Consider the following 14,975-nt stretch of genomic DNA (forward strand, 5'->3'; position numbering starts at 1 on the left):
AACAATTATCATTTAAATGTAACTGCGCTCTTAATTTTATAGTTATTCATATTTATTATTTTGTCACATTCATATGGTTATCAGGAATTTATAACTGTCGCATTTATTTTTCTTAAGCAATTATTTATTTAGTTAGAGATAATTAAAGGTACACCCTCAGGCTCTAAGAGGAAAATATTTTCTCGGAAATTTTGTTTGTCATGGGTAATTTCCAAAACAAATTCTGTGGTTAGAATAAATATTTGTAGTTCATTGGCAAAGTCGCGGTCATTGGGGCTGTTTTTAAATGATAATTATCTAAAATTTACTTCAAAAGTGTGTTTTATATGTAACCACTCTGATAGAAATAGGTTTATAAATACACCATTCTTAAAATTATCGATAGCTGTAAGGCGCGCTATGAATTTCGAGAAATGATTCTACAAGACAGAACTAAACATTTAATAATAATAATAATCAGCTAGGCTAATACCTAAGGCACCACCTTAGGCCTAAGTCATCAAGCGACTTTTGAAGCCATTAATTCAGGTGGCCGGGTTACAATGCGTAGGAGGGTGGTGAAGATACACCAGAAAATTTAGTTAGATCGGGTGTTAGCTACCATTAAAAATGTTATAAATGGTTAATGAATAAAAATAAAATCCAAAGAGCCAAAGAAAAGCACAAAGAACATTGGTTGTCGGTTCAGATATCAAAAGGAAACTATAATGAATCTAAAACAAGACCATGTCGAAATACAGTTATTAATAAATAATGTTGCGTATTTTGTCAAAACCAAACCAGTGAAATTGTTCATGAAGTCGCGACTGCAACTGTTGACGCACAACTGAAATGCATAGCAATGAAGACAAAAAAATTACAAATTAAGATCTAGACATAGATTAAGTATCAACTACCATGTTATGTCATAGCTCTGAGAAAAGTGGAAAGAGCTGATAAAGATTCTTCGAATGGTAATGCAATGCTACAAATCGCTACTGATGGAGCTATTATCAACACTATATTTCAAGCCCTATCATCAGGAGACAAGATTTTAAACATGAATGATGTACAGACCACATATTCTAGAAGAAAATGGAATCTCTTTTTCTGAAAATCATAACTACAAACCACACCGTAAGAACTTGATAAATATAAGTATCGCAACATTCACTTTAGCAAACCCAAACGTAAATACAAACTAGAAAATATAGCTACTTCAGAATACATATCAGAAGCTCTCTTAGACTATCAGGGGAAGTTAAGTCTTGAAAATCACTTAACAATTTGGCAGCTTGCCTTAAAATAGTTACGAAAAGATGATAATAGGCATGGAAATTGGAAATTCACTGGAGAATAAGTTTTGAGGCCCCAGTTCTGCTTTTACAGGAGGAGTTGTACCCAAGGTGTTAATCATGGATTTTGATGAAACTAGGGGGGCATGTAGACCTTATGTTGACCAAGGGAAAAGTTACGCTGGGCCTCCATTTTGCCATGGCAACCAAAAACGTTTTTGGACCCTCCAAACGAAAAAATCTCCATTTGAAAAAGCATGGCATTTTCTCGGTTTCAAAGGCTAAAGATTTTTCAAAATTTAAAAAAAATTAAGTTTGCATTCACCAATTGGTGAATGCAAACAAAATTTTGGGTAAAATTGAGAAAACCCATATTTTGCATAAATTGGGAAAATATAAAATTATAAATTGTTGTAAATTTTTGGTTTTACCCAATTGTTTAAGGTTTTACCCATTTTTGTTAGCTTAATTTACACAATTTTGGTGGATTTCCAGCAATTTAAATTTTCCCAATTTATGCAAAATGTGGAAATGTTCTCAATTTTACTAGAATATGGCTAAAATTTACCTAAACTTGATAAAATTTACCCAAACATGAGCCAAATTAACCAATTGGTGAGTTTGTTTCTGAATTTTTGAAAATTAGAGAGGCCAAAAACGATTTTGGTTGCGTTGGCTTAACTGCATGAGGCCCAGCATAACTTTTCCCTTGGTGAATTTTCATGTTAACATATGTTCTACATATCCCCCTAGTTTCATCAAAATCCGTGATTAACACCTCGGGTACACTCCTCGTCAGTTTTGTAATGAATTTGTTTGTGGTGTCCACTGCATTGAAACATAGGGACCATAGAGTAGGGTCCCTCGTTAATCATATATTGCAATTTAAGAGGCTGATGTTCTTCTGCTTGAATACTTTTATCCGAGATTCCCAAGTCAGACATTCTTCATTTCCAGAAAGAGCAAAATGTTAGCGCAGAAACATGACAAAGAAGACCACATCATATGATAACTATTTATTAAAACTGGTCTAAACTATTGAATATTTACATAATTGCTAGTATACAAGTTAACTCCATCAAGGCATGAGAGAGACTGCTGCTTTTACATTAGTTGACTCTCATATATATAGTAAGATCAGCTCATGTGATAACAAAGCCACCATGCTAAAGGTCACTACTCTTTAGATAACTGATAAGATTAGTACAAACATTATTAGTGACTAACAACAATATTTAAAGATATTAAGAAAACTTATGTTTTTTTCTTAACACAAAATACCATCTTCACTGAAAACTAAATGTCTACGCGCAGTTTCATTTAACAAAGCTTTGGGAAATAAACGAGCGAAGCAATCTTATGATTTAACGCATTCACAGGATTGGATATTACTGGTCGATTTGCTGTTCGTTCCAAAGAAAGATGCTTCAAACGTTTTCTAAAATGTGAGGAAAACATTTTAAAATCGTTGGCTCGATTGGTGGAGGTGATTTCTAACTTTCGGAATAAACTGTAGATAATCTATTAAGATATGTCGAAGTGCTAGGTTGGGACCCAACCACCTAACTCTTACTTATAATAAATAGTATATTGTAAAATTGGTGTATCTTAAAATTCATTTGGCGCGTTAAATACGCCGCCGTGTTAGGGTATAAAAGCGGGTAAATAAGCCTGCTATACCTCAGAATGTAAAGGTACTGTCACGGCACGCGCAAAAACGTTATTTTGAAATCGGTCAATTCGAAAAAAGATTAAACATTGGGATTGGTTCAATGGCACCTCAATATAGCTATTCCTCTCGTGGTTCCCATGGCGAGAATCTACCTCCAACAAGAGGTGCAATAGAAAAACACATTCTGCGAATCTAGTACCTTATGATTTTGGTAGTAGAAAATCTATGAACAGCATCAGCTATGAGGCAACAACCATCGAAGAGCTTCCAGCACCAGAAGCGATACTGGGTGTAAAGTTAACTGCTCTTGTCGTTGGTATGGGCTTAATTGTACTGACGCTTGCTTCTCCTCAGGAGACGGCAGTTGTAGCGAAATGGCTAGGCCCTTATGTAAATATAGACCTAACTCCCAAGGGCGCCAGTATGGGGTTAGTATAAAAAGAAGTCACAGAGAGGTTGCAGTCAGAACAGCCTAAGACGTAAGACATAGTGGTTAGTAGCAGTCAGGAGTTAGTAGGGGAGTGGTTAACCAGGACTTTTTTTTGAAAACTTAATATATGTTTCGGCAAAATTGAACTACAGCGGCCTCATGTAATGTTTTTTTTGTTGAGAATGTAGCACTTGACGCGTAGATTACGAAACAATTTTTTTGGGCTGCAAATGATAATTTTTTTAATAAACTTAATTTTAAAAAAGTAGTAATTTTAGGGAATTACCGTTTTTTGTATTTTTTTTTGGCGGAGAATGTAGCACTTGACGCGTAGATTACGAAACTACTTTTTTGGGCTGCAAATGATTATTTTTAATTAACTTAATTTTAAAAAAGTAGTAATTTTAGGGGATTAGAAACGTTTTTCTAAAAAATAGTTCCGTCGTGTATCCGTCGACACCACTTTTTTGACGCGCCCCAGCCCCATACCGAGCATTGACGGTTGGTCTTCTGTAATCGTACCTAATGGCATCGTAATTAGTGAAATCGTATCAACTTAAATAGTAACAAAAATGAGAACAGGTTTGCTTCCTAAACACGTAAAAGACGTTACTAAATTCCCCGTATTGGCGGCTGGCGGAGCCGCGCACTAACTTCGCTCAAGCGCTGGCTACGCTCGGCGCCTCCCCAACACCATACTTAAAAAAGCGACCTAGAGGACAGTACCAAGCCTTACGCATCAAGTATATACTTTTAATATCAACCAGAAAAAAGTGTTTGTGGCCCAAAAACTCAAAACACATAGAAAATGAACAATAACTGTAATTGATTTTATAAAGTAGGGTAATATCACGTGAAAATTATTAGGACACCGAAACTTGTGGTGTCGGCGAACACACGACGGAAATAAGTACAATGAATATGCCCAAAAATGAGAAATTTTTAAAATTACCTAAAAAAATTAAATAATCATTTGCGGTCAAAATAAAAAATACCCTCGGCATCTACTTGACAAGGTCTATCAGGCGCAACCAAAATTAATATAAAATTCAATGAGGCCGCTGTAGTTCACTTAACCCAATTTGGCTAGTTTTGCGTAGGCGGATCGTGCCGTGATTTAGTTTTTTTCCTGCCATTTCTTAAAAGTTGTCTGAATTTAAGAACGGCTATACAGCAACCATCCTATGCTAGAATCGGATACTTCTGATGACGGTTCGTAGTCGGATATTTTTTTCAATTTGTAAGAGAGGATGAAAAATAACCGGTAAACACGGGATTAACAAAGTTATTAAAACGTTTTCATATCAAATCCAAATCAACACAGAGTAACATTGGACCAACATTAATAAATACATTTAAAATTTATTATAAGGAAAACTTTTCCTTGAGCCCGTGAGTGTACCTTTAAATCACCTCTAACTAAATATAAATCATTTACATTTTACCCTTCTTGACTATATAGTCAAGGTGTGGCTTCCATGTTAGTTTGCTATCCAGAATGATATAAGTCTAGAATGCGTGACAACCTTATTCGCCACTGCCCAATCTTATCTTTTGGTTCGATTGATCCTCAAAGGGAGCGTGCCAGTGCCACCATTGCTGGTGACCTGAGAGTCCGGAAAGTGTACATCTAACATATGTGTCCGAGTATCCTTACAGGACTTGGAGAAACTATCATCTTTCAACTTAATGGAGTCAAGATGCTTAGTATTATCATATGCCAAAATTTTTATATATTTGGCCGTACTGGGAACATCCACTATGTTCTCGCATAAGTCCCTCCACAAAGCCTTCTTGGCATCGCGGATAGACTTGTGGTAGGTGGTGAGGGTGCGTTTATAGGCATCCCAATCACGCCCCTTCTTTGCCCTATCAAAGAGCCTACGAATTTCTTTGCACAGCCTGCCAATCTCGTTGTTCCAGCAAGGTGATAGGAGTCGATAATGCACTGTTGAACGCGATCAACAGCTAAATCAAAATCCAACACCGATGACAGCTGTGGCTTATCACCCTTAAGGAAGAAGCTTAAGTCTTTCCTGTAACTGGACTAATCTGTGCCTCTAGGGTCAGCGGCGTAGCTGAGAACTCAAGAGCCCCCCCCCCCCCAAAATCTATGAGGCCCCCCTTTTTAAATTTTTTATGGTTAGTGGCCCCCCCCCCCCTGAAAGCTCGAGGCCCCCGCACCGCGGGCTCTGTGGACCATCAGCTACGCCACTGTCTAGGTTTACGAATAGCGGTACAAGCGCATACAGGTTTGACTAGAATATTAAAGCAAATGTGTCTGTGATCCGACAAAGACGGTTCGTTAGACACATGCCAGTTCTTGATTTTATCTGCGACATTCGCTATACAGAGTGTGAGAACAATGACCTCACTTCTGTTAGAAGTAACAAAAGTTGGTACATTGTTCCTATTCAGAATGGGAAGTCTGTTACCAACCAGATATTCCATTAAGTCTTTACCGCGCTGGTTGCAGTCTGAGCTGCCCCAGATTTCGTGGTGAGCATTAGCATCACAACCGATGACCAGCTTCCTCCCCGAACTCTCACAGTAGTTGACCAATCTGGCCCTCCCCTGCGAGGGGGAGGAGAGCATCGTCGTATGGTAGGTAATAATAATAATAATAATAACCTCCCCACCACCCTTGCGTATCAGTGCACAAGCCCTGGGTGTAGCAGAGTTATAATCATAGAATATATTACCTGCATTTTGGAGATCAAGTATCTTTCCATTGGCAGTCCATGGCTCCGGTATGAGAGCGACGTTGAAGCTCTCCTTGGCCGCCGGGAGTTTCACCCTAGTTTCCATCAGCCTAGGCCTAAGCAAATTGGAAGGTTCTTATTGTTCCTTACCATTGACAGCTTGACATTCCTATATCCTATGAGAACAGAACAATCTCTTTACTCTTTATACACATTCTTATTTATCTATTATGCTTTTAATGTTCCTTATTATTACTTATTGGCATAGGCTTAAATTGAACCTAGCCTAGTTAACTAAAACTTTAGAAGGCGACGTTAGTGACGTCATGGACGGCATGATTTAGATAGACGTGACTTAGAGCACGTCTCTCATGACGTCGTTAAATTATCTTTGGTACTCCTTTTGACTGTATGCCCATAGTGGCTGTATATATATAAGGGAGGTTAGCTAGGATTGCGAGAGATTGATAGTGATGATGCTGTTGGAGTAGGTTGATTAGGTAGTTCTTAGGGTATATTATTATTAAGTTGTAAATATAAGTGTATTTTGTAATGTTAGGTTAAATTATTATGTGTTAGAAAGAGTTAGTGTTTTTTTGACTTGTCATAACCTCGCCATTCTTCACTCTTACGGAGGAAGTTAGTAAATATTAGTTTATATTAGTGCTATAGTTACAATAGTAACGCTACGGGTATGATGTTTGGTGTTTTTTTACTCTTTTATCTTAAATTATTATTGTATGTAATTGAAGAAATGTTACTTTCTAATGTTTTGATTATTGATATTGTAGTGAGAGCGCATGGTTACGAAATATACCCGAATTGTTCGAAATTGGTATACAGCTCTGAAAATTGATATACACGTGCCTTGAACTATACTCTCGACTACCTAAATTTTGTTTTTCAAAAAAAAACGACTGGAAAAACTTTTATAAGCAAAACACACCCTTGTTGCCGAGGATGCGCGCATCTTAGTTTAATTTTGTTTTTAAAATCAATAGATCTACGTTGCATCGCATCTCCGCAACTTTAGGAATAAAAAATGATAAATAGCGTGGTAAAGGTATGAATTTTTTTATGGTAATACGTGTCACAGTGTGTTAAAATATAAGTAGCAAAATCATAATATCTATTTACATATAATTGGTGAGCCTATGTTTGTTTACTCTTGTAATTCTAGAGTTCGTCGCCAGGTGTCTCACCCTAGCATTTGTTACTACTAACTCGCCCTAGTGGCCCTTTTTTTTTAAATAAAGTTATCTACACTTGTTATCCAAATTGTTGAACTGAAAGGCAGTGTGTTTAATGTGGCTCCTACAACACAACTATTAATCAACTGAGAAAGAAACATAACAAAGGTTATGGGCCCAGATCAACACTTCTAGCTAATCCAGAAAGATTTCATCTCAAGGAATGGAAAATTAATTTAAGCCTTAGGGCGTTTTTTTTGAAGAAAACCAAGATGGCGGCCGCTATAAACAATGAAGACTTAGCCATGTGGAAATAATAGTAAATAAGAAAGTCTTCTCAAAGTAAAGTAAAATTGAATTGAATATTATATTTCCATGGACAAATTACCTGAGATGTTCAAATTTTCCCAATTGGATGGTCTCAATTACGAAGAGTGGAAATGTGACATGCGTATGATGTTATCTGCTCAGTCTTTACTTGTACACATTGAAGAAAAAACCAAAGTACCCCAAGATCCTGCTGAATTAAAGGAATTCAATATACAGAAGGCTAAAACCATGGGATATCTTTATTATGGTATTAAACGAGAGATAAGAGATTTACTACGAAGCGCGGGCAAAGATACACCTCTAGAATCCTGGAAATACTTGGAATCAATGTACCAACCCAAATCAAAAGCAAGGATTTCAGTTTTACGGAAAAATTTTGTTACGATGAAGATGCGGGATAATGAAAAAATGGAAACATTCATTGGAAGAGTTGAAGGCGCAGCAGCACAACTGAAAGACGCAGGCAGAATAGTACCGGATGACGAAATAGCTTATCAGCTGATTCACGAGTTACCGATGGATTATGAAGTAATAGTAAAGATGATGTACGCGTGGGATGACAAGGATTTCACAACTACAAGAGTTAAACTGGCATTGATTAGTGAAGCTGGTCGAATGCGAATGGGTAATCATTCCAAGAAAGAAGATGAAGTAATGACAGTGACGAAAAACCAGGATTTTGGCAAACTAAGAGTTCCAACAACAAATTTTTCTGGAAATAAGTCTACTCCTGTATGTCATCGATGCGCACAGCCAGGACATTTTATACGGAATTGCCCACAACGTCCTCCAATCGCAGAAAGCAGATTTCGACATCGGGGGACAAGTCGCGGATACCAGAATCGATATCGGGGTTTCCGACAAAATAATAATGGTTTTAACCAAACATATGATGTCATGACAGTCTCTGGATCACCAAGGGGTACAAATGAAATTCCATGGAACCAATGGACTTGGGACAGCGCGAGCGGTGCTCATTTATGCAAAGACAGACGATGGTTTCAAGAACTTCGTGAGGTGAAACCAGTAATAATGAATTCCTATCAAGGACATTTCCAGATTGTAGGAATAGGAACTGTAGTATTGTTACTTGTCGTTAACGGTCTTAAACGATACATAAAATTGCAGAATGTTGGATTTGCTCCAGACGGTCGGAGAAATTTGATTTCCGGTTTTCAAGTTGACTCTAATGGATATTCTTGGAGGGGTGGAAATAGGATGATTGATGTTTTCGACAAACACAATGCCGAAGTCATGAAATTTAATGGTACAAATGGACTTTACAATTTGTTAGCAGAATTGCCAGATGGCATCTCAATGGATAAACCTCTTACTGAACCACCAATTGCATGCTCAACTGAGAAGTCAAATGATGGGGACATTGAACTTTGGCACAGGAGATTTGGCCATTTCAACATCCAGACTATTGCGGTTATGTCTAAATCAGGAGCTGTGAGGGGAATGCCTGAATTAATTCGGAAAAATTTGTATTGTGAAGATTGTAAAGAGACAAAAATGCGGAGACCGACTCGAAAATCATTCGATAACCGTTTAACAAATGGTCCGATGGAATTGGTTCATGCAGATATTTGGGGTCCTACGAAATACCCATCACAGTCAGGCTATGTCTATTATTTGGCGATCATCGAAGATCATTGGAGATGGACTGCTGTGTTTCCATTGTCCAACAAATGGCAGGCCTTTCAAAAAATAAAAGAGTACATCGCTAGAATGGAGAGAGAAACCAGGTTGAAAATAAAAGCAATAAAAACCGATAACGGACTAGAATTTTGCTCAAGGAAGATGTCTGGATACCTGCAAGAATTGGGTATTAGGCATTTGCGAACCAATACTTACACACCACATCAAAATGGGGTGGCAGAACGTTTTAACCAATCTGCACTTCAAGCTATACGAGTTATGCGAAAGCAAGCGAATCTACCTCCAGGTTTTTGGGTAGAACTTCTTTACACTTATGTGTATCTGCGAAACCGATTCCCTCAACGAATTTTGCACTGGAAAACACCTTATGAATTGAAGAAAGGAACCACACCAAATGTATCGTATATTAGGAAGATTGGGAGCATGGTTCACCGATTCATACCGAAAGGAGAGCGCAATGATAAGTTCTCTGATACTGCAGAAGTTGGAGTTCTTGTCGGATATGCGATACACACTAGAGGCTATCGCATATGGAATCCGACTACCAACAGAATAATTGAAAGTGACCAAGTTACAGTGAACGAGATGAAAGTCTACAAGCCACAACGAGCTACAGAAGAAAATGATATAGGCTTTCACTTCCAAGACGCGATGGATGAAGATAGTAAAATTGTTCCAAGGAAGGAAACGGAAACACACAAAGAGAAAATTACGGAACTAATTGCCACTAGGAATCAAGTGGACGATCTTCAGCCAAGTACCACAGGAAAAGGAGAAAAGATTCCGATCATAATAGATAGGGAAAATGAGCGTACTCCCATATTTCAACGTGATATTGTTGCTAGATCCATCGGAAATCGTTCGGATGTATACTATTTCCATGATGGACATAGAATCAGAAGCCGAAAAGAAGCAGCTGATTACTGTAGTAACAACAATTTGGATATTGACATAAGTCAATTAGACTTCTCACCTAAAAATATAATGACCGGACCAATAAAGATGATACCAAATACAATTGAAGAGCAACCAAACATGGAAACAGAAATAGCTGGCCCAAATGTTGTAGACAGCACTATTACAACATTTTTTGAAGGTTTGGAATGCTGTGAAGTCGGACTTGAGAATCCAATGACTTTCAAGGAAGCCATGGAATCCTGTGATTCTCAAAATTGGAAAGAAGCAATGATGGACGAGATTGCGACTTTGGAAAAACGGAAAGTCTTTGAAGTTGTCAAACCACCTAAGGATGCCAAAATACTTGGAAATAAATGGGTTTACGTGCGCAAACGAGATGAAAATGGTGAAGTTGTAAGACACAGAGCACGTTTAGTTGCAAAAGGATACGAGCAAGAGAAAGGACTAGATTTCCACGAAGTATATAATCCAGTAGTTAATTTTTCACTGGTAAGACTTTTCTTTTTATTGCTGGTTGTCTGTAAAGGATGGATTGATAGACATTTGGATGTCAAGTGTGCTTTCTTGTATGGCGCCCTTGATGAGGAAATCTACCTAGAGATTCCCGATGGATTTGACGACATTAAAGGCAATGTCTGGATGCTGAAAAAAAGCCTTAATGGTCTCCACCAAGCTGGACGTTGCTGGTATGAAGAACTAAATAAGAGACTGAAGCAAATTGGACTCATTCCATTAAGTTCCTGTGAATGCGTATATCGAAGTGGATGGAACGCATTTATACTTATTTATGTAGATGATATTCTACTCATCGCTCGAAATGAATCTGTTAAAGCCGACATTATGAAGAAGATCACATCCATTTTTGATGTCAAAGATTTGGGACGTGTCCGAACGTTCTTGGGTGTCAAATTTACTCGAGATGAGAAAACGAACAATGTTTATTTCGAACAAAGTGGGTATATTCAAAAATTGAGTACCTTATTTTCGATGATACGATTCCAGAAGGCAAACGAGCCATTGAAAGTTGGTTCCACATTCAACTACGATACTATGCATCAAGAAGAAGATATCGGATTACCATACCGCCAACTTGTTGGTTCTCTATTATTCATAGCACGGATGACCAGACCAGACATCCTTTATGCTGTCAGCGTGTTATCACGATATAACACGAAGCCAAGTATGGTTGCTTGGAAACATTTAGAACATCTTTTTAACTACGTGCGATCAACCAAATTGAGATGCATCAAGCTGGAATCTTATTATAGAATGGATGTGAATTGCTACTCAGATGCATCATGGGGAGGAGATCCAGACACAAGACGTTCTGTATCTGGTTATGTCATATTTATTGGATCTAACCCGATTATATGGAGGTCTGCGAAGCAATCTCTGGTGGCCCTTTCAACGATGGAATCAGAACTCTACGCGGTCACTGAACTTACTAAAGAAATCATCTGGATAAAGCGTGTACTAGACGAGTGCACAGACTTATTTCACTTAGATGATGGCTGCCCAGTAGTACATATCGATAACCAGGCCGTAATATTCAACTTGAAGAACCAAGTAGAGAACAAGTTAACGAAATATATGGACATTAGATTTAAATTTGTTAGAGAACGCTTACTTTCCAAATTATTCAAAATACAATATGTTAATACAAAATTGAACTATGCCGATATATTTACAAAAGCATTAATTAAGGAAAGAATTTTGTTGTTAAGCAATTATGAGTGATATTGTGATTTAGGGGGAGTTTGTTAAAATATAAGTAGCAAAATCATAATATCTATTTACATATAATTGGTGAGCCTATGTTTGTTTACTCTTGTAATTCTAGAGTTCGTCGCCAGGTGTCTCACCCTAGCATTTGTTACTACTAACTCGCCCTAGTGGCCCTTTTTTTTTAAATAAAGTTATCTACACTTGTTATCCAAATTGTTGAACTGAAAGGCAGTGTGTTTAATGTGGCTCCTACAACACAACTATTAATCAACTGAGAAAGAAACATAACACAGTGCTACTTAAAACCTGATATGGAACCACATCGAGGTATTTTTTTTACTTGACGTTCTTAACATTTCATTTTTCCCCATAGGGAAAAATGGTAAATCGCGTGTATCTCGGGTGGTAAAGGTGGAAAAGTTTTGAAATTTTTTATGGTGATACGTGTCACAGTACTACTTAAAACCTGATATGGAACCACATCAAGATATTTTTTTTACTTTACGTTTTTAACGATTTTTCGTTTTTCTCCATAGGGAAAAATGGCATATCAGATTTTAAGTAGTACTATGACACGTATCACCATAAAATGTTTCATAATTTTTCCACCTTTACCACCCGAGATACACGCGATTTACCATTTTTCCCTATGGAGAAAAATGAAAAATGGTAAAAATCGTGAAGTAAAAAAAATACCTCGATGTGGTTCCATATCAGGTTTTAAGTAGCACTGTGACACGTATTACCATAAAAAAATGCATAACTTTACCACCTTTACCACTCAAGCTACACGTAATTTACCATTTTTTATTCCTAAAGTTGCGGAGATGCGGTGCACCTTAGAATACTTTATTTTAAAAACACAACTAACCTAAGATGCGCGCGTCCTCGGCAGCAAGGGCGTTTTTTTCTTATAAAAGTTTTTCCAGTCGGTTTTTTTGAAAAATAAAATTTAGGTAGTCGAGAGTATAGTTCAAGGTACGTGTATATTAATTTTCAGAGCTGTATACCAATTTCAAACAATTTATCACCATGCGCTCTCACTATTGCTACAACTACCTAAATTGCCTCAAAATAAATAATGATTGGAACTTCTTTGGTACTTTCTTAATTTGTAATGCTCTCTCACTCTAACGCACTAACGTTGTTAGGGAAGAATCGAACTAGGATGTAACTGGGGAAAATAAATCGGTTACAATATTACCTGCATTTTGGAGACCAAGTATCTTTCCATTGGCAGTCCATGGCTCCTGTATGAGAGCGACGTCGAAGCTCTCCTTGGCAAACCTTCTACAGAGTACAGCAGAGGCTGCCTTGCAGTGGTGCAGATTGATCTGCATCACCTTCAAACTCATGTTTTAGGTGGGGTTAACTTGGTTGCTGGCCAGTTCTGCTAACCCTTACCAAAAAATAAGTTGGCTAAAAACCACTTAGGACAACTTGTATATCAACTTGGTTTTCAGTTTGTATTTGGGACAAATGCCTACTTAAAAATAACTTAAATCCTCTTTATTAATCAACTTATTTCCAACTAAACCAGAATCAACATTTACATTTAACTACTTAAAAGCAACTTAAATCCTACTAGGGAAACATCTAAAATTCAACTTAAAAATATTATGTAATTTCCTGACTACTAAAAACCAACTATTATAAACTTAGCAAAAGCAGTATTTTCCTACCAACTGAATAACAACTTATTACTCCTTTAATAGTAACTTGTAATATGCTGACAACTTGAGCCTACTTAATACCAACTCAATATCAACTAATAATGTGTATACAAACTAAATAAAAACCGAAATCCAACTTATTTTTTGGTAAGGGAAGCCGCACCCAGTGGAAGATGTGGAGGCCACATCACTCCCACCGGCCCGACTAGCGTCCCCAGCCTGCCCCCCTGTTGCTCCCTCCATATGAGCAGCCTCCTTGATCTCGTCGATATCGGACAAGTCAATTGTCTTAAGGTCCTCTGCGAGAGTTTCCTCCCCAGATTCCTCAGTTGCTAGAATCTCGTCATCCAGGTTGGTCGGGTCGTTCGAGCCGCCCGTGCTTGGATCAGAGAGTATCTTGAAGAAACCCCTGTCCGAGCCGGTTTCAGCTCTAAAACCAGCATTGCCGTATTCAACGCGCTGTTGAAAATCTTAAGTCTGCGAAGAAGGACATTAGCGTCCTTCGTATACCCATCCATGGTGCGGAAGGCGACCTTGAATGGTTTTGGCAGGTCTGTTACCTTCATTACTGAAAGTAATGACCCACCTGTAACCAACTCCTTCTGGTCAAACTCCTTCCCCAACAATTCTGCCGTAGACACATCCTTACACAGGTAGTGTACTGCGCCTCCTTCCAGCTTAAAACTCCAGAATCGAGGTAGGGGGTCCCCCGAGGGTATCCCATCTATCCTCTCCAGAATCCTTCGCTAGATGGTGCTCATCTCTTCTTCAGAGATGGTTTTCATGGGATAGCCATCAATAGTTTAAAGTCTCACTTTAGGTCTGGTCGTGGACCTTAGACCTTTTGGAGACCTGAGACTGGGAGTCCGGAGTTTCTCCCTTGGTCTCTTGTTGGAGACCTCCCCTGATCATTGCTTTTCCTGGCGGCGTCAATTCCGCCTTTGGTTTTTATTGAGGGACGTTTCCCCATTGATCCCTTGCTTCGTCAGCCGGGCCAGGCTCTATTTGGGGACAGTCCCCCTTGTTTTGGGTCGGTTCCTTTCGAACCCTCCCCTTGCTTAAGGCTGGGTTCTTTCGAACCCTTGCCTGGTTTTTTTGTTTGTTTTGCGACTCTATTTTGGTCCCACGAGAAAATAGGAAAATAAAAGGTCACCACCCTTAATCCTCTGTCCGGGCGGAGGGCTAATTACAACTGGGTTTTGCCTGGTTCCCCGAGGGGATCGTTCATGATACCGTATTTTCGTTTCCCCGGTACCATTCAACCCTCAGCACGATACCTTACACCTTGGCTTAAGGAAGAAGCAGAGCCTTAGTTGGCCAGCATGGAGGGTTGCCCCTCCACCTGTTACTCCCTTCCACCACGAAGAGGTACAAGGTTGCAGTTTGAAAATATAGTTTT

The 14,975-nt window shown here is 38.4% G+C and overlaps 1 protein-coding gene across 1 annotated transcript in view; it reads left to right on the plus strand.

Annotated features, from left to right (window-relative positions):
* LOC149960324 (protein argonaute-2-like) overlaps positions 1-14,975 on the plus strand; it is a 37,383-nt gene that overhangs the window by 4,406 nt on the left and 18,002 nt on the right. The gene's annotated exons all lie outside the window — the stretch shown is intronic.

This window comes from Leiobunum rupestre, chromosome 2, assembly GCF_980474605.1.
Source record: "Leiobunum rupestre chromosome 2, qqLeiRupe1.1.hap1, whole genome shotgun sequence".
NCBI lineage: Eukaryota > Metazoa > Arthropoda > Arachnida > Opiliones > Sclerosomatidae > Leiobunum > Leiobunum rupestre.